At 43.8% G+C, this 27616-nt stretch overlaps 1 long non-coding RNA gene across 1 annotated transcript; it reads left to right on the top strand.

Annotated features, from left to right (window-relative positions):
* LOC138473802 (uncharacterized) lies at positions 1–27213 on the top strand. Its single transcript, XR_011268925.1, has 3 exons — positions 1–134; positions 22894–23042; positions 25067–27213. It is a non-coding gene; the product is annotated as an uncharacterized lncRNA (long non-coding RNA).
* Positions 27214–27616: the final 403 nt, after the last annotated feature.

Raw genomic sequence — 27616 nt, 5'->3', positions numbered from 1 at the left:
GCTTGTTTGTGGAGGAAGCAGAACCAACATTAGATAACAATGAGGGGCCATATTCTCACGTTCCCGCTTGGCGCCCTGCAGCTGTGAAGGGGGCCCTCGTAATGTCGCAGACATTGTTTCTGCATTCCCGCGCTGTAAGTTCAGTATTTGCACTGCAGTCACTAATGCCCTTAAGTGTATCTTTTAGATAAGGGCCTCGTTTACAGAAACCTTGCTCGCCATACTCCCAAGAGCAGCGGGAAGCCAGGTCTTTCTGCCAGGAGAGCGAATAGTGCTAAACTACTTAACTAGCACTAAGGGGCGGGGGGCGGAGAGGGGATATTTGGATCAGAAAGAATCGAGGGCACCGCCCAGTCCCTCTCCTAGCTCAGCCCCTGCCCAATAGTGTTTTTCCTACTGGCTACATGTCGTCGCAAATGTCTTATTTTTCGTGTTGTTGCGCGGCAGTCTCTGTTTGGTTTGAGGTAGAAAAAAAGAAGCATACATTTCATTTGTGATTTTATAATGGACAAATATGGCATTGGGATCACTAGGAAAAGCGTGCTTTGCACCACTGACGTTAGCTTTACTTGTTTCAGTCAACCCAATTGTGGTTTTTAGGGCCTGATTTAAGCGCGTTTTTCAATGGGGGTTTCCCATTGAAAGTTTTTTTTAAATTAAATCTGGCCGTTAGTCTTTTCATTGAAAGCCCCTGGTAGTATAGTTGACGTGATCTTGAACTGCGTTTATTTTGCGGGCACCTGCTAGGCATTTTCTGGGTACCTCTCTTTCTTGGTGGGCCAGGTGAATCTGATTGCGGCGCCATACTTTATGATAAATAGTCTGTGGTTGAGAAAGAAGAACAACAAAATCCACATTTTCTGGACCGTTGTGTCAGCTCGAGAAAGAGGTTCTTCATTTTCTTAGGTGTCTTTACCATGACAGCAGTGGTTTTTAATAATCGTGGTAAACACACTACTTGCTCGTTGTGCGCTATGTTGGTACATCTGCTGTAAGGTGGATCATCGACCAATGGATGTCACGCTTTGTGCTTAATATCCCAGTTCATTCCTGCACCAATCAGTGTCACGCATTGTGCTTAATATCCCAGTACATCCCTGTACCAATCAGTGTCACGGGTTGTGCTTAATATCCCAGTTCATCCCTGCACCAATCAGTGTCATGCGTTGTGCTCAATATCCCAGTTCATCCCTGCACCAATCAGTGTCACGCGTTGTGCTTAATATCCCAGTTCATCCCTGCACCAATCAGTATCACGAGTTGTGCTTAATATCCTGATTCATCCCTGCATAACGTGGTGTCACAGCTTTGTGCTTAATATCCTGGCTCACGTCTGCACCAATGGGTGGTCACGCTTTGTGTTTAACATCCTGGCTCATCTTTGAAACAATGGGTCTCATGCTTTATACTCAATCTTAATATCCCGGTTCAAGCCTGATCCAATGGATGTCAAGCTTTGTGCATTATATCCCAGGTTATGCTTGCACCAATGGGTGTCACTCTTTGTTCTTAATTGCCCAATTCATGCCTACACCAATGGGAGTCACGCTATAAATTTAACATCCCGGTTTGTATTTGCACCAATGGGTTTCACGCTTTGTGGTTAATTGCCCAATTCATGCCTACACCAATGGGAGTCACGCTATAAATTTAACATCCCGGTTTGTATTTGCACCAATGGGTGTCACTCTTTGTTCTTGATTGCCCAATTCATGCCTACACCAATGGGAGTCACGCTATAAATTTAACATCCCGGTTTGTATTTGCACCAATGGGTTTCACGCGTTAATTGCCCAATTCATGCCTACACCAATGGGAGTCACGCTATAAATTTAACATCCCGGTTTATATTTGCACCAATGGGTTTCACGCTTTGCCCGCTTCATGACTACACAAATGGTTGTCACGCTTTGCGCTTAATCTCCTGGGTCATGCCTATATCAACGGTTGTCACGCTTTGTTCATAATTGCCCAGTTCATGTCTGCACGAATGGGTGCCACGCTTTGTGCTTAACATCCCGGTGCATGCCTGCACCAATGATTTTCAGGCCTTGTGCTTAGTTACCCAGTAAATGCCTACACCAATGTCTGTCATGCTTTGTGCTTAATATCCAAGTTCATTTCTGCACCAAGGGGTGTCGCACTTTTTGCTTAGTTGCCCAGGTCATGTCTGTACCAATCAGTGTCACGCGTTGTGCTTAATATTCTTCTCCTTTACTATAGCATGCTTTGGCAGAGAAGCATCTGAGGTAGCAGCCTCAAGCATCGGACAGTAAGTCCTCAAAATCAGAATTATTTTTTGTCAGTCCTAGACGTAAGAGCTTAGCATATCATTTATGTCTTCTTTTGCTTTACCAAGGAAATCCTATAGGATCCAAGGGGGCTCTTATAGACCACAAAAAATGTTGAGGCTACTGGAACGTCAGATTTCTTGATTGTACTATTGCCCGCATTCTAAGGAAGCTGATTGGCTCTTGTTACACAACTGCTTTCCGTCTTGTGCTAATGGGGGGATGAGAAGTATTTGTACTTGTATTTTATTTGAAGAACGGGGATGTTCATTTTCAACATCAATGACTTACAGTGACACTTTTATAGATGGTGGAGGCAATCCCACGAAGTGTGTCTGTACAATGGTACAAATATGACCCCTGTCCCAATTCCCCTTTCTCTTTAAACAGCTGGAATATGTCATTGTGGATCAGATTCAAAATCATGTTGAGAATTCAGTGCTCCTACTTAAAGCAACAATGGATTTTAGACCTTCACAGAGTACAGAATTAGTTACCAACTTCATACTGGACTACTTACAAGAACTTTCTGACACAGGTGGTTCAAGTGCATTGATCCATTACACCTGGCACCGCATTTGATATGCTCAAGCACTCAATTATGCTTGACAGACTGCATCATATAGGCATCCAGGGCACTGCCCTTATTGGAGCAAATCATTCTTGACAGAGTCCAACAAATACATCTTGGACCATTCTATTCTTACACCATGCCTTTGCTATGTGGTGTCCCCCAGGGCTCAGCTCTGTCTCCAATTACTTTGAACCTATACCACTGACCTTTAATGGACAATCTACATCAACCAGAAGTAACATTGTTCATTTACATAGATGACACCCAGATCCAGGTGGAGATTATCGCCAAAAGATCAGAGATTGTTTGCTATCAAACATAGGATGGACCAAAATGAGTTAAAATTAAATCCAGACAAAACCGAAATCCAAATAGGGAACGAAAACCCTAATTATGGGTCTCCCTCTTTCTGTCCAGACTCCTTCTTGCAATGTCCAGAGCCTAAGTCAGAAGTAAGAGGTCAAAAAGTATTGTAGTAGACAGCAAACTAACACTGAATAGCCAAGTAGCCTCTGTAACAAAATCATGTTTCTTCTTTATCAGGAAACGAATGTATATCATTCTCCTTCTTTCCTTTCCTCACTAGGTTCTTGTAATGATATTCTTGGTCTCATCCAGTCTAGATTTCAACAATAGCATACACTTAGGCACTCCTAACTATCTGATTATGCGCCTTCACAGAGTACAAAATACTGCAGCCATAATGTTAACAAAACCAAAAAATACAACCATATCACTCCATCTCTACACTTCATACATTCGCTCCCCATCAGAAATAGGATTATATTTAAGATCATGGGCCTGGTGTCCAAAAGTCTCCAATACCCTGACCCCAGCCCTCTTGCATCCAAAATTACAGTACACAAGCCCTCCCGTCGCTTAAGATCCAACCTGGATAGAAAGCTGCCCATTCCCAAGTAACGGAAGGAAATACAAGGTAGCTGCACTTTTGTGGTCCAAGCCTCCAGACCTTGGAAAAATCTCCCAGTCCCTCTTCGAAGAGAGACAAATCTCCTATGTTTTTGGAAATACCTTAAAGTGTTTCTCTTTAACAAACCTTAGTATCCAAGCCTCATTGCTCTGTCCTTCTGTCGCATGTCTTCAACGATGCCCAGAGAATTTGAAATGCTTATTGTGACCCTAAGACTCCTTGAAACATTTGGGTGTTGATTGCACTATACATAACCATGTTAACATAACATAACATGAGAACAAGTGGTCAGCCAGTTTATGAGGGTGTAAAAAAGTGACAAAAAAAGGCAAAATGGTGGGCACCACCTAATTCTCTATAATGTTCATTTGACGTTCATAGATTAATCCAAAATTAATCCAAAATGTAAATTTGTGAGTTTTGAGGTGCAGACCGCCAAAAACAACCTAGAGACACCTGGGTTCAAGTAAACCGTGAAAGCAAAAAAGCAGAGTATAACACACCCTGCTAGACTATTGCTCTCTCTTTTGTACCTCTAAAACAGAGGTTACTATATTCAGTTATAAAGAAATATATATATCTATTATTGACTTTATTAGTTGTTTGTCAAAAAATAATATTCGTATATCCACAATAAGGTGCTTGTTCTTTACATAAGGTATAGTCATGTAGTTAGTATCCATTGAATCATAGCCTTTAGTATGGAAGATAATAGACCACCACGTTGGATTTATGTAAAACAGAGGGGGATCACTTTAATGTAGCCAATGCATTTCGGAGAATGTCTCTCTCCTTCATCAGGGCTGTGCCCCCTAAACATAAATCATAGTATTTACATAATACAAAGCAAAAATGCATGTGCATGCATATATTTTAAAAGTTGCATACCAAAGTTTCAATCATAGTGTTCAAGGAGTTTCCAGAGCCAAAAAATGAAAAATAAACAGAGTATAAATAAGCTCAATGTACACAAAGCACCAGGACACAACATCAAGACAATTTTCAACATGAACGTGATCCATATTAGCTTTGAAGTAAATACCTCATTCATCTCTTTTCTTGTCGAATTCGCTGAACCCAGTGAGGTTCAGAAATCAGATGCTCCCTAAGATCAAATGTATATATAATCAATCATGTCGTCACGTCAATGTAATCATTACTGCCAGCAATATAGATCACAGGGTAGAAATGAAATAAATGTAGCTTACTTGCACGTTTACACGTAACAGCGTGATACCAATGTGGAGTCAGTCAGCGCCTTTAGACAGGATAATAAAAGTACCATTGTGAGTACACGGGTCGTGACACCATTTAAATGCTTTTTTGAAGTTCATAAGGCTCGGCAGAGAGCAGGGTTTTAGCTTACCTTCTTGTTCGTATAGCCGTGCTGGGAAGAGCGCGCACGCGTCCTCGCAACACTGGTATTTATGTGTTGCCATGTTAGCAGGCGAGAGACGCCTGAGTCTGACGCACCCGTGGGTGCGTCATGACTCAGCCGTCTCAAGCCCCAGCCTCGCACCTCAAAACTCACGAATTTACATTTTGGATTAATTTTGGATTAATCTATGAACGTCAAATGAACATTATAGAGAATTAGGTGGTGCCCGCCATTTTGCCTATTCCCTTTTGAGACACATTTCAGGTGGAGGCACACCACGAATCAAACATCCCCGCTCTGGGCTATTAAAGGAACAACATTTGAAAATATGTAATTTGAAGATATCGAAGGATTAACAAATAAATGTGCAGAAACCTTAGGGTTTACAACGGAAAAGGCTACGGGCATCTTGGGCTTGATCAGTGAAACAGCAATTGATAAATCTACTAGTCAACCAAAAGATCCGGCTAGGAGAATTAAACAACTAGAATACTTACTAAGAAAAGAAATTAATCGTAAACTGCATGCCATAACACTTGGCAGATATTTCAAAAATCAAAGAATACATAGAGGCCTAAGGATTCAATTACGCCCGACATTGTGCAAAGAAAGTAAAGAGTTTGTAAGGAAGTGGGAGGCGATCTTGAACAAGTGTTCATTGGAATTAATTCTTCACATCATTCAAGAATTATCTAAGAATCTAGCTACTTTGGACACCGAGATTACAGAGATAGAAAAGGAACTAGTGGAAAGTTTGGGTAAAGAGGACTTTGATCTAATATTGGCTGAAATTAACAATAAACTTGAAAATTACAAAACAGAATTAGAACAGACAAAGATTCGAAAATTTAAGAGAGATACATATGACTATTTGAATGAAGAGGTGTACACATTCTTCGAGATGAGTCAGGCCTTGCAAATTCTTAAAAATTTTGCTAGACCTACAGGTCGAGTAACTTGGTTTATTTACTCGACCTAAGAAAAATGTAATGGATGACAAAAAATGTAAATGTACTTTCTGTAAAATGGTGCATGTCACCACAAACCCATTTTGTTTGACACTCTGCTGTCAGACAAGCACAGTGATTTGACAATGACTGCAAACAAAGTAAATGTTAAATAAAAGTTTCAAACATCGCGTGCAAATGGTGTTTGCCCTTTTTAAAAACGACTCGACTACACAAGTGGACTTCATGAGCCCTCGAAGTGTCTGCAAAATGCAAAAGGTTAGCTACATGAATAGACATATATAAATAAATAGACAGGATAAAAGCCTCTGAAACCAGTTTGAAAACAGTTTGGCCATTTCTGTCCCACAGGGGTTAAAATATAATGCAATCATAACCATAGAGAAAAGCAAGATCTGGAGGCCAACTTCAGTGTATAGTATTGCAGTATGTCTGTAGATGTAAAGACTGGATGGAACTATTGATCACTACTTTGTGTAAACATTTCATTAGCTTTGTGTATTCATTATGCCAGAGGAAAGTAACAGACTAAGCAGAATGGATGAAGCTGCAGGCAGAGAACTGGGCAAACTAGGTGGAATATTGTAGTTTGCGGCCATCTCAAAGGTATAAACCAACAGGGTGATGAGAGAGAATGTCAAGGAGTATGAAACAGCTTAAAGTTGAGCATCAGTGGCAAAGATAAATGCCACCAGCAGGTCACAGTACTAGGTTTGCCATCAAAAGCATATGACTGTGTGATCATGTACATTTTAAAAAATGTTCACTTATCAAAGTGATGCATCTTCCCCAACAAAATGAAATCTAGTTGACACTATGACATTTAGATACACTAACCTAAACTTTACTTCAAGGCATGGAGGCGACGCAGTGTTTTACATAAGAAATACTGTAATTGTGCATTATTTAACTACTTAAATATTTAGGAATGGAATTGCGTGACTCTTTTAAAACAATTAATTTAGCACTGGTGTTTGCCAGACAGGATACAGTCTGCTTGATAAAAGTATCACCCCGATTACCTCTGGTGTTCAATTATTTGAAAAAGAAAAATTCCTCCCTAGCACTTCCACACAGGATTTTGGCACTTAAGAGTGTAGGAGATGTTTACTGCTGCATTCTCTCTCCATTAGCCCCTTTAAAAAGGCAGTGAACGGTGAAAGGAGGGTGGAGGGAGAACCATGGGCAACAGTGGAATGCAGGGTGAGCAGTGCTTTCATTGAACAAAGTAACTTAAATAGCTAACTTTGCTACACAAGTGTCAATTTAATTAGCAAACCTACAGAATTGCATAGCAAATTGCTATACAACACTGGTTATGTTATGCCTTGGTCTTACAAAAGTAACATTAGCCTAAGGGAGCAAGTGCTTCAAACTAAAAATACAAAATTGCTTTATTAAGTTTCATTGGGGGTGGTGGTCAGGTCAGGTAGGGAGGATGGGGAGAGGGCAGGGAGACCTACCTCTTTAGCAAATAATTACATTTTAAGCTTTGCTTTTGAAGAGATCCACAGTTGGGCTGGCTTTGCTTGTTTTGGGCAGTGGTGTCCAGTGGAGCAGCGCAAGTAGGGAGAAAGAGCGGAAGCGAGAGGAGGCACATGGAGGGTATGGGGCCATGAGGGTGAGTACAGAGGAGGATCAGAGGGAACGAGATGGAGAGTAAATTGAGATGCAATCAGACAGGTACTTAGGGGCAAGACCATTGTAGACTAGGAGAAGGAACTTAAAAAGAGAGCGGTTGTGCATGAAGAACCAACCAGGTAGAAGGGTGGAGCGGAGGGGTGTAATCTGAGAAGATTGTAGAATGCAGGGAGCAAAGTGGAGGACTTTGCATATAGGTCGGTATGCGTAGATAGGAAGGCCAAGGAGTAGGCTTAAACAGTAGTCAGGTTTTCTGAACACAAGAGAGTGATTAGAGGTGGTTCGCTGAGGAACCCAGTGCTCAAGGTATGTGATTTTTTTATATAAGATCAAGGGCCTGATTAATAGAAAAGTGTGCATTGATCCTGCAAAGTCCCCGTGCCGAAAACGGCTTTGTGCGTCCTTATGCACAAAGTATCCAATGCTCGCTCTGCATATTTATGGAATCCAAATCGCAAAGCAACCCGACCCACAAAGAAAACCGAGCTGCGCAAGGAACACCCACAACACGCCCCACACAAACCAAAACCATAGTCATAGACCAACCTTTGCGCAAACCTCCACGTCCACCTATGACACACCATCCAGCACCCTGGCGACGCTGCACACGGTGCACTGTAAGTCAAGGCTGCAAACCGTGAAACTGCGTAAACTCCCTCATAACTAATGGCTGCACCCCAGCAAAACTGCACCGTGAGGTCCCCCTTAAGTAACGGCTGCACCCCTGCGAAACTGCGCAAGCTCCCCCTAAATAAAGCTGCACTTGTGCGAAAGTGCGCAAGCTCCCCCCAAAGTAACGTCTGCATCCCTGCGATTCTGCACAAGGGCCTCGAAAGTAACAGCTGCACCCCTGTGAAAATGCATGGAGGACCCCCCCAAGCAACGGCTGCCCCCCTGCAAAACTGCAAACTGTTGAACCCGAGTGGGCTCTTTAAGACGAGGTGGCGCTCTTATGGGAAGGATGGGGACGCAGAAATTACTCAAACATCAATAAAAGGTTGACTCAAGAAGTTGACAAGGTGTATGCTGTTTTATTAACAATTATCTGAAACAGGGAGTACAACGGACATCGATGGACGTCTCATATCAAATTCACTATGATTTACATAAAAAACATCCTTTCATGACTAACATTCATCATAATTGATGTCATACTACGTGGCAAACTGTAAAAACGTATGGGGGCTGTGGTTAGGTAACAGGGAACATCTACATATACTTTCTATGGGGGTTTAAGTTGTGATTGGGTCTCTACTGTCAGATGGGCAACTAGGCCCTTTCTAGTGCCATTCATCTTCATCGTCACAAAATAAACAACGAGCTACTCAAACTATAGGGCTCTTTGATATGTGGCCCTCTATTATTGGTTGGCACACTTGTACCCTTCTGGAATATTCCACTAGCAGTGCACAAGCTGGTACTCCAGGTACTGGTGGGTTTGGTCTTGACCATACCTCCCCACCCAATTAGCCCAACATCTATCATCACTCTTACTTTCTATTATTCAATTAGCCTTTTAACATGGCCTTGTAGGCTTTACAACTCCTGGGAACATTAGGGAGTGTGTGCATGCTCTTATCTTCTGGTCTCTGCAGAGTTTGCTTAAGTCTATTTCCATCCAGGTCACATGACTGACAAGCACGTTTTGAACTTCTTTTCAATATTAAATGGTATTAAAATGAATAGAACCTGGCACTCATTGTCTCTCAGCTGCACCTTGGCAGGAGCTTGGCTGGTCTCATGTATTACTTGTATCCTTTGAATAGACAACCAGTTCTCGGCTGCACTGGCCTTCTTGACACTGGGCCAGTCAATCCTCCTTGATTCTTTCTTGCTCGTCAGCTGCTTTTTGTGAACTGCAACACACTTCAGGCTTCCTGCTCCTGGAATCCCAGTTTGCTAAAACACGATGTGGAACATCCAGATTTCTTATGCTTACATATATCTTGGCGGCACCGTCTGTAGTCTATATACTACGCTTAGCTAGCTTCTATGATTACTTAGTCTACTTGCGTTACTGGCTCTGTACAAATATAAAACGGTTTTGCATTTTCTTACCTGCTCTTCACATGTATAATCTTCTTTTTACACGTAACAGATTACCAAACTCTTTACTTTGTTACTGGATTCTATATGTTCTCTTTACTTTCTCCACTGTTATCTCTTCTCAGTGTGTCACGTTGCATCATGTGACGTCACCATTCTGCTCTTTCATTCATCTTCTACTGCTGTTCATGGATCTTTCCTAAGAGGCTGTCTTTGTGGCTACGTAAAGAATGGCTTTCTCAATGGATGCTTTGCTTCAAAGGCTGCTCGTGTTATTGGCATCATTACTGGTGTCTCCTTCATTACAATCTCTGCCTCCCAAAATGTAGGCAGGTTAGGGGCAGGGCTTCTAGTGAAGGCTTTTGGTTCCTCCTCAACACTCCCCCTCTTGTTGATTCATCGGCCATTCCTTCATCATTCTTCACTTTTAGACCTCCTTTCTTGAAGAAATGCTTCTTTGGAGTCCATATCTTCATCACTCCCTTCAAGCATCCTGCTGATTTTACATGGTCATTAACGCTCCACTCCATGTGGCTGCATTGTCCACTTGGGCTACAGTAAATCCATCTTCCACATATTTCTTGTTATTTCTTGGATACAGGAACTTAGTTCCCTCAGGTGCATGGATGCTGGCCTTTATGTAGTCTCTGATTTCTTCATACGTCAGCTCTTTAGGTTCGTATCCAGATTCGACATCAATCATGATTTTCATCCCTATCGCTTTCTTTGTTGTCTTCTTGCATTGTGTGATGATTATCCTGATCACCCATAATCCAAACATTATCATTACTAGAAGTGCTCCAAGGAACTTGAAGATGTTCACCATCCACTGTGGTACCCATGAGAAGATTGATGCAAACCAGCTGTCATCTGAAACATCTTCCACTTCATCTTCCATCTTGATGTGTACATTTGTCAGAGGCACTATCTGCGTTGGGCCTCCTCTATCTTCAACCCAGTTTAGCAGTTTGGCAAGCTTCGGCCATAGAGGTTTGCTTAGCCTCTCCACATTCTCTATAGTTGATTTGCGAGATCCCATTACTGCCAGTGCTCTGCATACAATCACACCTTCCCATCCATCTGGTGAAAGTACTGTTCCCCAAATCTGCATTTGCCCTCTCTTTGCAATTTCAGATTTCTTCTTCAGTCTTCCTGTGGCAAATAAGCTTTGTATTTACCACCCAACTGATTCCTGCTCCTATCATTCCAGGTTGTTCGTATCTTATCACATGATTCCTGGTGTGTGATCTTGCTCTTGTTTCCGAATCTTGAACATAATCATCTTCTTCTGACGCTGACGCTGACCATACCCAGACTAAAGATGCTGTTTGGCCCTGGAATTGACCTCTTGTATTACAGAGTGCAAGGTGAGTCAGGCAATGAGCCGCCTGGACATCTACTTCGATAGCTATACATAGCCATACATATCTTAGAGTTCCCCAATGCATAGGGCAGGAGAGCACAAACATAGCAACTAGCCTCTGGTGTTCTTTTGACCACTTCTTTCATGTGCTGATACCACATATTATTCCCCAAATGTGCTGTACTGTCAAGATAGTTATTTAACTCATAATCATCTTCTCCTATACCTCTGTTGGGTCTCTTCCTTGCAAGAAGAGAACATTCAAGTAACTCATGAAACATATCAGAATACATCCTTCCTACAGGGGGAATGATCAGGACACTTATCAGAGAGATAGGTGATTTCACACGTGCCATTGTTATAGGGACAATCACATATGGCCTTGGCCTTCGTGAAACAGTTATGTAGGCAACAGTCATTTGTGTTGGAAGGATCAAGGGAACTGCTAACTTCTTCTGACCAACAAGATCAACAGTGTGTATCGTGAGAAACAGGAAACCAATAATGAATGTGGTGCACACATATATTACACACCAGTACATCAATCCCCACCAACAATGATTCCTTATACGTCGCTGTGCTCTCTCGTTGTCTGCTACAATATCACTATTAGGACTCCACATCATGCCTGTAAAATACTTTTTAAGGAAGGAAAAACCTCTTTAATAAGGCAAGTTTGCCAGATGCTCTGGAAGTTGTAGAATTTGTTCAATTATTGCTGAGAGCAATCTCTTTACGATTGGACCATTTTTAGGATCTTGCAGGAAAACATATATATCAGTATTTCTCTCCAGCGGTGCAATATACGTCCCCAGAAAAAAAGAAAAACAGCAAATACGAGCCGATGGGTGTTGACATCAGACAACAACATTAGGGAGACCAAACAAGAACTCAGTGAAAAATGAATCGGGAAACTGCTCCCTTTTCCAGCCATCAAATAGAAACTCAAGATTTGGCATACTTTTTCAGGACTTCAACGCTTTTCTAAAGTCCACATTTTTTAAAAATGATCTCTGTGGCCCGAGCAACGGGTTTTCACGCCTGCTATAATATCTATAAGGAGTGTTCAAGGGGAGCCACAGTCCAAATGTACACTTGCATTTATTTAATCAGCACTTTCTGCATCCTTCTTCCTCGTCATTGATCGAGTCTGCATGTGCTGAACTACTTCGTGTCGACTTGCTTCCGAATCAACGAGTGGGGGTGGATCGGTCTCACTGGCATATGGCTTGATGTCGCTGAAATGTATTCATTCTCGTCTTTCCTGGACTTTTACTGTTTAAGGGGTAATGTTTTCAATTATGAAGGGACCAATAAAATGGGGCTCATGCCACTTACTAGTGAAATTTCGAACTAGGATTGGTTCTCCCATGAATAGTCTAGGTACAGGTAGTAATTCCGGTAGTCCGATTGCTGAATGGTCTTTGCTTTCATCCTGAGACCAACACCCCTTGCTGCTGTATTGATCTGAACTGACAGAGATACTAGCGGTCATATGTGTCAAATAATCAAGTATCTAATTTCCTAACATTTCTGCTATCTTCTGGGCATCACTTCGATTCCGCGATGGAGGAGTCAGAGGCGTTCTCATCCGCCTGTCAGTAACTAGTTCATAGGGTGTGAGGTGATGGTCCGACCCAGGCTGATTCCTTAATGTATACAATGCTAGGGGTAGGCAATATAGCCATCCCTTCTTCAGTGTCAATTTCAATTTAGCAATTCTCACCTAGAGAAGACTGTTGAGTCTTTCACATATCCCGTTCACTTGCAGGTGATAAGCAGAAGAAAATGTATGCTTATCTGCTCAAACAGTTCATTCACAAAATGTAGACCATTGTCGGACCTCAGCATTTCACATACCCCCCATATAGGAAATACTTCTTGGACTAAAAACTTCGCTGGCAAGTGGCATCAGGATGTGTGCATGGACCGGCCTCAATCCATCTTGAAAAGGGGCACACTACCACTATCATATACCTATATCCACTACATATCTGCAGCATGTCAACATAGTCAATATGTAAATGCTGAAAGGGACAGTTCGGTCTAGGGATTACTCCCCTGATTGTTCGCAGTGTATGCCCAGCAGTAAACCTTTGACATACAATGCAATTTACTACATAAAATGCAATGTGTTCTAAAAGGTTTGGTATGAACCAGTCTTCTGCAATAGTTGCAGCCAGACTCTCCCTAGTTACATGGGCAGGGTAGTGCAGCTGTTCAAGCGCTACCTTTAACAATGCTACTGGCATCACTGGCTTTTCAGTGCTGTCTTGTTGCCATAAGGCTTCAGTGGGGGATAAAGACCACCGCCACCTTTCCCATAGCTCCTTCTCATCCTTTGGAGCATTTCCTTGAATTTCCATCAACTGTGTTTTCGGCACATGATTAAATCCTTCTAGCATTACCATAGCCATAGTCACCCCCATCCTTACACTGGGAGTATAAAAACCTGAAATATCTGAAGAATCTGCAACCCTTTTGGCTTCTTGGTCTGCGGCTTCATTTCTGCGTGTAATAAAATCAGTTATCTTAATATGTGCTGCGCATTTAACTATTGTGATGGCTGCTGGGAGCTGGAGTGCTTTAATAGGCCTGTCCAATAGTACTGCGTGTTGCACCAGAGTGCCGTCCGCTCGGAGGTAGCCCATCCTCTTCCAACGTGCTAGCCCTGCGTGCACAGTCGACATCACATAGGCGCAGTCACTGTACACCGTCACTTCTTCTCCTTCGTATTTGTCAAGCTCAATAATAAGCGCCACCAATTCTGCAGCATGTGCTGAAAAACTAGATGGCTTCCTTACGCTTGCCACTGCTTCAAACTCCCCATTTTCCCTGTATCTCACTACAGCTGACCCAGTCCGCCTTTCTCCATTATTTTAATCAATTTTTGATGAACCCTCAATAAAGAGAATCTCTCCTCCCGACAACGCGCTTTCACTTGTACGCGGTATGTCATCAAATGATTCCTCATAGCTAGTGCAATCATGCACATGTTCACCCTATGCCACTGGCTCAGCTACAAATGTGGCAGGGTTCACTATCCTGCATCTGACTATCTTAATTGCAGGATTTGATATGACTACTTCACATGCAGAAGCTCTCTTATGTGTCAATGTGCCCTTAGGTTTTTCAAAAATTGCAAACCTGGCATGCTTAACAAATAATGTCATAGAGCATCCTGTCACTATATTTGTAGCCTTCTCAATTGCGAATGAGGCTGCAGCCAACGATTGTTCACAAGGAAAGTGTTGTCTCATAACTGGGTCTAAAATCCCACTGTAATATGCCAGAGATGTATATCTCATAGTAGTCCTTTGCGTCAAAACTGCTGTCAAAAATGTCCCATTTGTATGCGAAAACAGAATAATTGGGAATCCCTAAAACTGGAGCTGTAAAAATTGCTTTCTTTAACTCATCAAATCCTTCCTCCATCTCCTCAGCCCATTCTATTTTATCTGTGTTTACCTGTGCCTTTTTGAGAACCTGTAAAAGTGGTCTTGTGTATGGACTATAATCAAATACCCATGCTATAACATAGTTGCACAGTCCCAGAAACTGTTGCATCAGTTTTATCGTGTGTGGTTTTGCTGTTTTCATAATTGCCTCTGCTCTTTCAGGTGTAACCTTTTTATCCTCATGTGAAATCAACTGGCCTATGCACAACACCTCCTTTTGGCAATACTGTAACTTTTCCTTATCCACCTTATATCCTTTTTCTGCTAGAGTAATCATTAACTGAATCAAGTCTTCCCTGCACTCATCTTCTGTCATGCTGCAAACTAAAATATAATCTATGTATTGCATACAACACTTTTCCCTTTCAATTCAACTTTGCCTAGGTCCATCTGAAGGACCCTATTAAAAATCGATGGAGACTCACAGTACCTGTGCTTATCAGCTTCGTCGGACAGAACGTAAATGACGTCAGATCTTGAGAGCCTTTATGCAACGGGATTGAGAAAAACGCATTTATCAAGTCAATCGCTGTGAAATATTGTGATTCAATGGGAATAATACACAATATCGTCGCAGGATTTTGAACTAGAGGAAACTCTGCCTCTACAATCTGGTTAATCAGCCTCATGTCCTGGATTAAACGCCATGACGCTCCCTTCTGTTTTTTTCTTGGATATACTGCAGTGTTGCACGGTGACTCTGATGTCACTAGAATACCCTGTTCCATTAATGCAGAAATGGTATTAAAAATTTCTTCATCTGCCTCAAGACATGGGATACTGCCTTGCTCGAGGTAAAATTGCTCCTGGTTTCAGCTTAATCTTAACTTCTTGTACCCCCTTCAATAGACCTACGTCATAAGGGCCTGTAGTCCATAATGAGGTTGGCAACTTTTCTAGGTCGTCGTCAAAATATTCCGGATGCTGCCGTACTATCATCATGCGCTGCGGGACCTCTCTTTTCTCTATTTTAATCCAATATGTAATATTAATTTCAAATATCAACTCATCACCTGCAAGATCGTCTTTAAAGAAATCCTTGTCTGTGACATCAGTCAATCTATACCCTTCCCCGATGGCAATGACTGTTCTCCATGGCCTACCCTGATCCCATTCTTCGAGCATGGCCAGATCCCCTCGTACTAGAGCTGCGACTAGTTCTAGAGGAACCACACATCCCCACTCTTCGTCCCTCAGTATTTGTGGTCTAATCAGAAACTCATTAGGTATTCTCATAGTTTTCCCCACTAAGCCAGGCAACCATGTTAGCAAAATGTGTATCCCCTACAGAAAAACCTCAGGTTCGAGGGGCACTCCTCGCAGAGCCCTATGCCCTGCGAATGCCATTATAAATTCACCCATGTTTAAATAGTGTATCCCAGGAGTGGAACACACTATGCCATCATTAGTAAACAAAATCATCATGTTAAGCTTCTTCATTAAATCTCACCCTAGAATATTGAATGGTGTCTGCCGTGAATACAATAAAGACGCAAGACATGTCACATTCTCACACAGAAATTGCCAATTCATCATTAAAAGGAACTCTACTTGTAGTTCCATAGAACCCCTCAGTATTCATGACATTTACCGACATTGGATATTTGCCCTCACATATAGTTGAGCGAGTTGCACCAGTGTCTACTAAAAAAGAAAAGGATTTGACTCCTATCAATACATCAACCCTCAGTTTCTCTTGAGGATCTGGTGTTACTGATAGTACTGAAAACATCAAGTCACACTGTGAGCTGTCCTATTGTGGATATATGCTCCTCCCAGTGCCTGTGAAAGGACTCCCTCCTATCATAGTAACACCCCCCACTCTAGGTGTCATTAGCTGTCCCGTGTTTGCGTTCTGCTTTATTTGCATGGGTGCACGTTGTGACTACCCTTGCAGCGGACTCAAAGGTGCTTGCTGTAATTGCTGTGCCTGCTGAAGTTGCAGCGCTTGCTGCCAATACAATGTCTGATCTTGTTCAAGTCCATTTCTAACTTGTGGGCTATATGCTGGAGGGTATGCTGTCCCCCCTTTTAAAAATTGCTCATCTGTACATACCCTTGGTTCCACACATACGTGCGATGTGGCCTGTCATGCCACATGTCCAACATACAAGAGGTGCTCTTCTAATTTGCCCTCCTTGTATATTCTGATTGTCACTCTGCATAGTCTGGAAACTATTTTGATTATTCTGAAAACCACCCCTTCCTCTCAACCCCATTCCTCGGCCTCGCTGCATAAACCCATTTCCTCCTTGGTCTATCTGACGCTGATTATTCACCTGTGATGCACCCATAGGCTGTTGCATTCCCAAACCTTCTCCGCTTGTCAAAACCGCCCCTTCTAAAGAGTATTTTGAAAGAAATTTTGGAACCAATTTAGCTTCTTTGAGCTTCCTAGCTTCTTCCCGTTTTTTGTTCTTCTCTTGCAGCAGTCGACAATCATGCACGATGGTCAACTGTATTTCTGCCATGGTTTTGCTCCCACACCCACTAATTTCTTGAGCTGCCTCTGCACTTGCTCTGGCAGTCCTTGTCATAAAATATGGTAAAATACTGCTATTGATTTCCCCCAAGGCTCGCACGTTTCCCGAAACCATTGCTCTTGAATCGTTTGAATGTAAGCAAGCATATCTTCCCCTTCTTGCATCTTACGTGCCATAATCGTACCCATATCTGAGGTATCAGGATACTGTACTCTCAGGGCTCTCCACACATCGGCTCTACAATTATTAAATGGCGCTCTGTCAGGAGTTGTATTGTGTGCTGTGACACTTGAATATCCTGCTTGTGTCCAAATGTCGTCAGCCCTTTCCCCATGAATAGCTGCTAGGAGACCCTTAATGTCCCCTATTGCTAGAGTATTCCCTCCTGCCTTTTATTCTAGCTCATAGGTCCATTTTCCCATGCCTGCCCTTAAAGTAGGGAATTTACATCTTAAATTATCCTTATCCATCCGCGGCCATGGGATAAACTGTGGCCTAGCTCCTCCCTTCTAATAGGGGCAACTGCGTATACCCAGTTCCACCATCGGCACCCATCGTCTGCCTATCCGTAGCAGGGACAAATGTTCTGCATCGCCGTCTGTCTGGCAATGGCCTTAGCCTGCTCACATATGGTGGTGATTCTGCTCCCTCACTATGTGATTGTCCTTTAGGTCGCTCAGGATATGCTATGGGATCTGGTGTCCTATCCTTAGGTTGTTCCAGATCAGACATCTTACTTCCTTGTCTGACAGCATGCATCCTTCCGGACCACATGCGCTCTCTCTCCTCCCCTTGGAAGGCTTCCCTTTCCTCGTCTGACATATATAGTCTCCAACTACTATGACTTTCGTCCCTGTCATTCTTATTCAAAGTTAACCTGTCCAAAGACAAAGTTCTTTGCGTGAAACTAAACATGCTTCCTTCTTTGCCTCGCGATTAGGCAATTATGGATCGATCTTCTTTTCCCCTGCTTCCCAATTCATCCTTTGTCCTCATGTCTTGATAGACTTTATCGATTCTATCTCTGATATTTCCTATTTCAAAATTCTCCATTATGTCTACTCTGGATGACCCAGGCATTGCTTCCTTTGATGGAAGAAACTCTACTAAGTTTATTCTAAGTGGCTCTGTCGTCGCTCCCTGTGACGGGAGAAACTTCTCCATATGACTCCATGATATTACTGGACTCAGTTCCATGAGCTCTTTCTGAATGGCGCATACTCCATTTCTTTGTCTAATTCCCTTCGTTTCTTTGCTTCCCATCTCACTCTTTCCTCCTCTGTCCGTTTCTCTTCCCTTCTCTCGTTTGCTCTACGTACTTCCTCATCTCTTCGTCTTTGCATTCTTTTATCTCTCAATTTCTGTTCTTCTTCCTCTTCTCTCTTCCTTTCTAATCTGAATTGTTCTGTGAGTGCTCTCTGCCTTTTGTCATACTTCCTTTGTTCCCCTGCCCTTTCTTCGTTTCTTTGCTGGTCTTCCTGATACATCTGTTCTCGTCGTTGTCTATTCTTTCTTTTGTTCTCATCTTCCCTCAGCCTTCTTTCTCGTTCCCTGTCTTTTTTTATCTTAGTCGGCTTGATCTTCTAACTTCCTCAATGCTTTTCCCATCAAGTTTAAGCAATATCTGTCCACCCATCCATTTGTTCTGTACGAGCGTTATCTCGTCAGCTTTATCCTTTTCCCCTTTCCATTTCTTAATCTCTCGTTCTAAATCTGTGGTCATGCACAATCTTTCATTTCTTTCCTCCTTGTTCTGCAAGGCCTTCATGATTTCTTCCTTTCTCTTACTTTCCTCTGAACTATCGCCACTGCTATCCACAGGTGGTTTGTATATGGGATTAGTATACCCTGTCACCGCTTTTAGTTCCTTTAACGGATACAGTCCTTCTGTACTATCGCCGTTTATTTCTGACGGAGTAGGGGGGGCAGAAGGCTCAGCACCCTTCTCCTTGCTCTGGTTACGCATCCATTCCTCAGGAGGCAGATCCTCTCGCTTCTCCTGGTACATTTTCCAGAGCTCTAAAGTAGCTAATCTTTTCTCTAATTTCTTTCTCGTGAATGCTTTGTGCAGGTGTGTGGTCATGTGTTGCAAAACTGCTTTCGACAGTGATCGCCCTTGTGCTCACAGCATGAACATCTTATCTACTGTGCCTTTTACCCATTCTGCGCTGTCCTGTTTGATCTCGGGCATGTGTTTGGGCAATGTTTTGCACATGTGCATCAGTGGTGGGTCTTCTCCCATTTTGACAAGTATCAATCGACTGTCTATACTTACCAGTATTTACCCAAAAATACGTTTCAGAAAAATAATAAATATGAGCGTGCTCAACACTCGCCGCTCAAAGCCTTTACTTCTCAATCATTTCAATCTACTCTACATTTGGCGCTGACAATGATCTAGAATAGATAATAACCTTTGTCTCTATACAACACAGCCTATCTTTGCCGTCTTTTCCAACACTTCTTTAAAACATAAAATCTACAGACAAACTTAGTCAACTCTTACATGCATGTCATGACACCTTTTTTCACTAGCCCCTAAGATACTCTGATGGGAGTGTAAGTCAATTCCTTTCGCAGATCTATCTGCGTGTCGCTATTTTATCCACTTGGATTCTGAAATGATTTTTGCGCTCCTTGAACGAGGACTACCAGGCTTTCAGAGGCTATACGTCTCACCATAAAACTTTATCATATATTTTTGACGTTCTCCGTCACACACTAAAACCCAACATCCCGTTACTTTATATTATTTCAATCACTTTACCCACAAGTTTGCCAGTCTCTTAGTCTCCTCACTATTCCTTTTTCAGCTGTAGGCCTTCGGTATCGTCTCCCCTCCTGCAATCTGGCCACTTTCACCTTCAGTCCGCTCAGTGCCTGTGGAACCCAGGAGGGATTTCGTCAAAGAGGGTCCCATCCCACGTGTATCTTCTTTACTTGCAAGCTTGACTATTTTGCCCGTTCTCCACAGGAAACTTCACGTCCTTCCAGCTAGAGGGCAGAGGGTATCAGATTATCAGAGAATCTTGAGTCTACTAAATCAACTGACCTTTCATTCAACCATCTGACCCACTGCCACTTGAACCTGAGGACGCTCTTTAAGACGTGGTGGCGCTCTTATGGGAAGGATGGGCATGCAAAAAATAATTCAAACATCAATAATAAGGTCGACTCAAGAAGTTGGCATTGTTGGCATTGTTTATTAACACATCTAAAACAGGGAATACAATGGACATCGATGGACGTCTCATAGCAAATTCTCTACGATTTACATAAAAAACATCCTTTTATAACAAACATTCGTCATCATTGACGTCATACTACGTGGTAAACTGTAAAAACGTATGTGGGGCTGCGGTTGGGTAACGGGGAACATCTACATATACTTTCTATGGGGGTTTAAGTTGTGATTGGGTCTCTACTGTCAGGTGGGCAACTAAGCCCTCCTCTAGTGCAAGTCATCTTCATTGTCACAAAATACATGACGATATACTGGATCTCACAATATAGGGCTCTTTGATACATGGCCCTCTATAATTGGTTGGCAACCTTGTCCCCTTCTGGAATATTCCACTCAATAGCAGCACACAAGCTGGTACTCCAGGTGCTGGTGGGTTTGGTCTTGACCATACCTCCCCACCCAATTAGCCCAACATCAATCATCACTCTTACTTTCTGTCATTCAATTAGCCTTTGAACATGGCCATGTAGGCTTCACAACTCCTGGCAATATTATAGAGTGTGTGCATGCTCTTATCGTCTGGTCTCTGCAGAGTCTGCTTAGGTCTATTTCCATCCAGGTCACATGACTGACCAGCACGTTTTGAGCTTCTTTTCAATATTAAATGGCATTAAAACGAATAGAACCTGGCACTCATTGGGCCTCATTATGAGTCCGGCGGTAGCCGTGCCGGGAAAAATGGCATGGCTGCTGCCAGAGTAATTTTTTGTCCAGCGCCCGGCAATGGGCATTTACCGGGGCATTACAGCCCCGGCAGTCCTGGTAATTGGCCATTGTCGGGCGCCGAAAAATATTTCTCCCAATTCCCATTCGAGTCCCATTGGACTCAACGGGAATGGGTAGGACAGATGCACCGGCACCATTCATGAATGGTGCTGGTGTATCCGTCAAGGTCTGTGAGCGGGTGCCGTTCCGCCCGCCAGGTCAGACCTGGCAGGCGGAAAGGCACCCGCTCGCAGACCTCGTACTTTACCGGTCCGGTAACAAGGGTGCCGGTAGCTTACCGGCAGTGTTGTTACCGGACCGGCAACCTTGTAATGAGGCCCATTGTCTCTCAGCTGCACCTTGACAGGGGCTTGGTTGGCCTCTTGTATTAATTGTATCCTTTGAATAGACAATCAGTTCTTGGCTGCACTGGCCTTCTTGACACTGGACCAGACAAGCCTCTTTGATTCTTTCTTGCTCGTCAGCTACTGTTTGTTAACTGCAAAACACTTCAGGCTTCCTGCTCCTGGAATCCCAGTTTGCTAAAACCTGATGTGGAACATCAAGATTTCTTATGCTTACATATACCTTGGCGGCACCGCCTGTAGTCTATATAATACGTATAGCTAGCTTCTATGGTCACTTAGTCTACTTGCGTTACTGGCTCTGTACAATTATAAAATGGTTTTGCATTTTCTTCCCGCTCTTCACACGTGGGATCTTCTTTTTACACGTAACAGATTACTCGTCTCTTTACTTCATTACTAGATTCTATATGTTCTCTTTACGTTCTCCACTGTTATCTCTTCTCAGTGTGTGACTTTGCATCATGTAACATCACCAGTCTGCTCTTTCATTCATCTTCCCCCGCTCTACAGGAATCTTTCCTAAGAGGCTTTCAGCTCTTCGTGGATACATAAAGAATTGCTTTCTCAGCAGATACTTTGCATCAAAGGCTGCTCGTGTTATTGACATCATTACAGGTGTCGCCTTCATCACTATTTCTGGTTCCCAACATATAGGCAGGTTAGGGGCGGGGCTTCTAGTGGCGGCTTTTGGTTCCTCCTCTACACTGTCCCCCCTACTCCCAAGGCACACAAACAGCTGGCATATACCCCTACTGCACAGCAGCCCCCTTAAGCCCAGACACCACCCACCAGACCATGTCACCTCTGCCAATACCCCAGGACCCCCCATCAAGCCCAGACACCACTGACCAGCCCCCCACACCTCTGCCAATACCCCCAGGCAGCACCCTCAAGTCCAGAAATAACCCACCAGCCCCCCACCTCCAGTAATACCCCTAGGCAGCCCCCTCAATTCCAGACACCACCCACCAGCCCCCCTCATCTCCACCAATATCCCCATGCAGCCCCTCAAGTCCAGGCACCACCCACCAGCCCCTCTCACCTCTGGGAATACCCCAGGGAGCCCCCTCAAGCCCAGACACCACCCATGAGCCCCACTCACCTCTGCCAATACCCCCAGGCAGCACACCCAAGTCCAGATACCACCCACTAGCCCCCCTCACCTCTGCTATTACCCCCAGGCAGCCTCCTGAAGTCCAGACACCACCAACCAGCCCCCTTCACCTCCACCAATACCCCCAGGCAGACCCCTCAAGTCCAGACACCAACCCCCTTACCTCTGCCAATATCCCCATGCACCCTCCTCAAGTGCAGACACCATCCACCAGCCCCCCTCACCTCCACCAATGTCCTGCCATTTTGTGTCTGTCTGCCTTTTGATGCACATGTGCATGTTTGTTAGGACACACATGACTCAAAATGACATTCTCGGTCCATGTGCAGGTGATTATGCAGCGGATACAGAGGAGGAGGAGGAAGAAGTCCATCAGTGGAGGCCGTGCTGTAGTGTGCCATGAAAGTGCACAGGTGCAGCACGCCAAATATCAGTCGTGCTCCGGCCTCTTCAGACTCTTCTGACTCTGCTGATTCAGGTGCAGAAGCAGAAGCAGAAGTTGAGGACTCTTTCTGGTTTACATGGCATTGTGGGTTGAGCATGTTGTTTTTGTGATGTGAAGCTGCGGATTGACACTTCACATGTGGCATTTGTTTTCCAGTCTGCCCTTCTCCATCACCCACTGTTTCCTTCCTTGCCCCCTACATGTGCTAGTTTTACATATATGTGCCTTCCCGGCTCTCTGACCATGGTGTGTTTTTTCACGTGTTTCTGTCTCTGTCATCCTCTCTTTCCCACCTTCTCTATGCCCTCACCCACTGTAATATCCAATATATCTCTCCTCATTTCCCCACCAGCCAGTCTCCTCCTTGCACTGCGATTCTCCTATTCCTCTGTCTCTCTCTCCACTCCACTGCTATACATTCATCACTCTCTGTCCTGACTCCCTCTTGCCCTCTGTCATCCTCCTCATCAGCTACCACACTTGTACTTCCACTCCTGAGACCATAACCTCCTCACTTGGAGTCCTTTTCCTCCCCAGCATCCATGGGTGACCCAAAGGCACACCTGACACCTGACAGTGGGTGTACAGAACATGTATGCCTGCAATCAGTGTCCCCACTTGTGCCCGCATCCCGGGGATGACTGACACCTGTTTCCAGGGTGTATGTCGTGCTTATAATCTGTTTACTTTGCTGCCAGTGATTTCTCTGTTGGCGAGCTCTGCTGATGGGATGTTGATAGTTGATGACACTTGGTTATTTGTACTTCCAGCCGTTGACCCTGGATGGTCCATGGTTATTTCCTTGTTCCATACGTGAGTTGACATGGCTGTCCAGTATCTTAACATTGATGCAATGCATATCTTTGCAAGTTCAGAATGTTGTTTCAGGTGGGATGCTGTGGATGCGAGACTGTTGGGTACCTTGTGCAGGTAAGTCAAAGACACTCATGGTGGCACTTGTTGTGGTGTTGTTCATGGCAGGGAGTCTGGCACTGTGTGGGATGTTTTCTTTTTCCTTGTACTTAGGTGAGCAGGTCTGGCTTCATGGGTGCAGGAACACATGGTGATGGTAGGCTGGTGGTTGTATGCTTGCTGTTTTTGCATGGAAATCAGGGAGGCTCTGGTTGCTACCCACGCTGGCAGTCCACTCTTGGTAATTCTGCCCCTTCTGGGGGTGGTGTCCCGAGACAAATCCACACACAGCACAGCCTTACAGGACATTTGGGGGATGCATGTTCACTACAGACAGCAGGCATACACCATTGTTCTGGTGTTGTTGTTTGCCATGGGGACATGTTCCATGCATTGCACATCAGCAGATATTTTGCTGCCTGTTGACTGTTGCTCAGTGAATCTCAACGGTACCTTCAGTTCCCAGCACATTGGTCGCTGTTCAGTCCAGTCTCTGTGAACTCTGCCTTCCCTTCCTCTTGCTTGTTCTCTGCTCCCTTTTGTGTGGCAGTCTCCTTGGCCTCCTTTTCACATTCCTTTCTCTCGTCTGCTTGTCTCTTTTGTGTCAGTTGCCTCTGTGCCCTGCCTTCCTGTATGACTGCTGCCTCTTTGACCAGCTGATTTATGCCGGATCCTGTTTTCACGGCAATTGATGAGATGTTTGCATCTCGTCATCTTAAACTTTCCATCATCGGTTCCCCTGCCAGTGTTTACTGGACTGTCCTGATGCCACGTTAACGGGGGGGATGCCATTTCGGTTAATTGGGAGTGTTTCCACGGGGATCCTGGGTTTCCAACCTCTCGGTGATCTCTATCTGGCAGTCCTCTCAGTGTCATTCTGACTCAAGACGAGCAGAGTGTTAACAATGTCCCCTAACCAGGACAGGGGGTAAGTAGTATTTGGTCCGTCACTGCATGACACTCTGGGGGGCAGGCAGTGTAGGTGTTGTGTGTGGGGAAGGTGTCGCTGTGTGGGATGATTTAATTTAATTTCCTGGTGGATTTGACTGCACGGGTGCTGGGCACATGTTACAGTGCAATTGGGTGCATGGATGTGTTAACTGCCCTGACCTTGTGTTGTTTTTCTCTGCTGTGTCATTCTGCAGGGGAAGTTGGTTGCTACAATTGAAGGGAACATTGCTGTTGGATGCGTGCACGTGACACATCAGCAGAGTTGGATGGTACACAGACCTACGGAGGGGAGCGTCAATGCATTGGACGGTACAGCTGGTGCAGACTGAGAAGGCAAAAGATGTGAGCTGAGATGTGCATCGTTCTTGCAGTGCCCTTCATCTCCCAAAGTCTGCATGAGTACTTTTATGTGAATGTGTATTGTGAGCATACTTGTTGTCACAGAATATTGTGGCCACTCCACCTGTATATTTGTTGTGTGACACGCATAAGGTGGCCAGGGCAGTCCTGACATGTGTTACTTGTTGTTTTCCATTTTGTGCTGTTCCTTCCTACTTGTCCTCTCCTGTGTGTTGTTGGGGTCTACATGTACAATAGTTGGTGGTGTCAATGTGACAGTGGTCGGGGACTTTGTGTGCTTTGCTGTGGACAATGTAGGCTAACCTCACAACAAACAGAAATTGAATTAACAACCCACTATGGAAAAAGCCTAGGTGCACCTTTCTTCAAGAAGAACAGAAGCTTTGTTGTTTATAGAAAAGGGAATATGATGGCAGGGTAATATAAGGCAACTGCCACAGAGCTCTCCGTCTTCATCAAAGCAAGCAGCAGGTTATAAACATGTAAGTCCTCACGTGTAACGCATTTCATGTACAGTGTTCATCCACCACTCTCAATGGTTACTTCCTATTTACATGCTAATATTCACATATTGTCCCCTCTTCCAATGGCCGTGTCATCTTCTCCTCCACCTTCTTCATACATGGGTGACGGTCTCTTCACCTTGGGTCACTGGGAAATTATTGGATAGGCGTTTGAATACTCCACCCTATCTTTAGGTCTAACCACATGGTGTGCACTTGGCCATCGACATGAACTCAGTAGACGACTTCGAGGTCAGCCTGGTCCTTGCAAACAAGGCAACTGTTTTCTCATCCCAGACATGCAGGTGCCCCATTAAGCCTCCCTGGAGCAATCTTATTGACGTTGGCATCGCCCTTTGCACTCCCTGGTACAAATCACAGACCTTGTTGTTCTCTATTACCCACTATGTCAGGTACTCCTCACAAGGGGTAGGCCTGGGGTTCCTGCATGTTCCACTGATCCATCTGATTCATGAAGGATTTAGGAGCTTTATCCCTGGGCTTCTGGTAGTTCAAATGGGATGACCATTATACTTGGGGGCGCTGGTGTCCTAAATCTCAGCTCGCGTCTTGGCAGCTCAGGACCTCTGCTCTGGCTCCCATGTGTATGACCTTCACAATCGGCCGCAGCCCTACTCCCAATTGACTTCTCGCATTCCAGCTTAATTGTACAAAAATATAACGAGATGCATTTGTATGTGTGTGTACGTGCATGTTTCCTGCCTTGCCTGGGGGTTGGAATGTGATAGTCAAGCAAGAGAAGAGGCCTTGTTGTTCTGTGTTTTCAACAAAGCCTGTAAGGATTGAGGCCTTCTCTTGAATAAAGTGTTGGTTCATGTCCTAAATATCATGCGCATGCTATGTATTTTACTTGACACTTCTGCAAAGCAAGTGGGTTATTTTCCCTTGAATATGTATGTGCTTCTACAATACAGGTGTCTCACCTCTACCCAGAAGATTCCCCCCTCCCCTCTATTGCCACCTCTATGCATTCCCCACATGTTGGTGTACTTTCCACAATCTTAATTGTTTGGGAGGGGCTAAGATCTGAACGTGCATCCCAACAACAAAATGGATATTGTTGTTTCCATTTGCTATGACTGTGTCAGTGTTTGGTGCATGTTATTTTATGTCTAGTGGACACACACAGTTTTCCTCTCGCAGACACAGACATTCTCAGGGTATTGTTGTGGGCATGGAAGATAGGCCCCAAATCATCATTGAATGGCACCCGTGCTGTGGCCTCAATGTGTGTGCTCCACCTGGCCTGGTTTTCAGGCAAAGTATGTTAGCACCAGCTGTTTTTGTGTGCAGCCTCTCCCTGTGCACTTTGTTGAACCAATGGCAAGGGTGGTGCCTGTAACTGAGGGCGATGTCCCAGATTGTAGAGTGAAGATTGGAATATTGAATTATTTGAACTCTTACTTCTCCTAATGAAGGGAATATCTCCCGAAATGTGTTCAGTCGGCTATAAAGACTTTATTTCACATGCCACCTTATTAAATGCGTTTTTCACCAAATCTTTATTGAAAAACTGTTTATTGATTGTTTTTCCCACGACATTTAAATGTTTACATTTTTTTTATTACATGCATATAGTCTATCAAAACCTTTTGCATGAGTCATATCAAAAAACACATCAACATATCCTTGAATGTAATAGACAACATCAAATGATCAAACAGTAATCAAACACATTATAAAAACAATACATTAAAACATACAAAGTGATAAAAAGACCAAAATGCCCACAATATATAAAACATGATTCAAGCCATACTATAAATAAGAGTGTTCAAATAACAATAACATTCATATATATTTTTTGTTCACCTTTCACAAAGCCACCCCAAGCCCTTTAGGAATTCAAATTAACTTTTT

Source organism: Ambystoma mexicanum, chromosome 8, assembly GCF_040938575.1.
Source record: "Ambystoma mexicanum isolate Mex_15411 chromosome 8, UKY_AmexF1_1, whole genome shotgun sequence".
Lineage (NCBI taxonomy): Eukaryota > Metazoa > Chordata > Amphibia > Caudata > Ambystomatidae > Ambystoma > Ambystoma mexicanum.
Note: the sequence above shows the minus strand (reverse complement) of the source record. Positions and strands in the feature narration are given on the sequence as shown.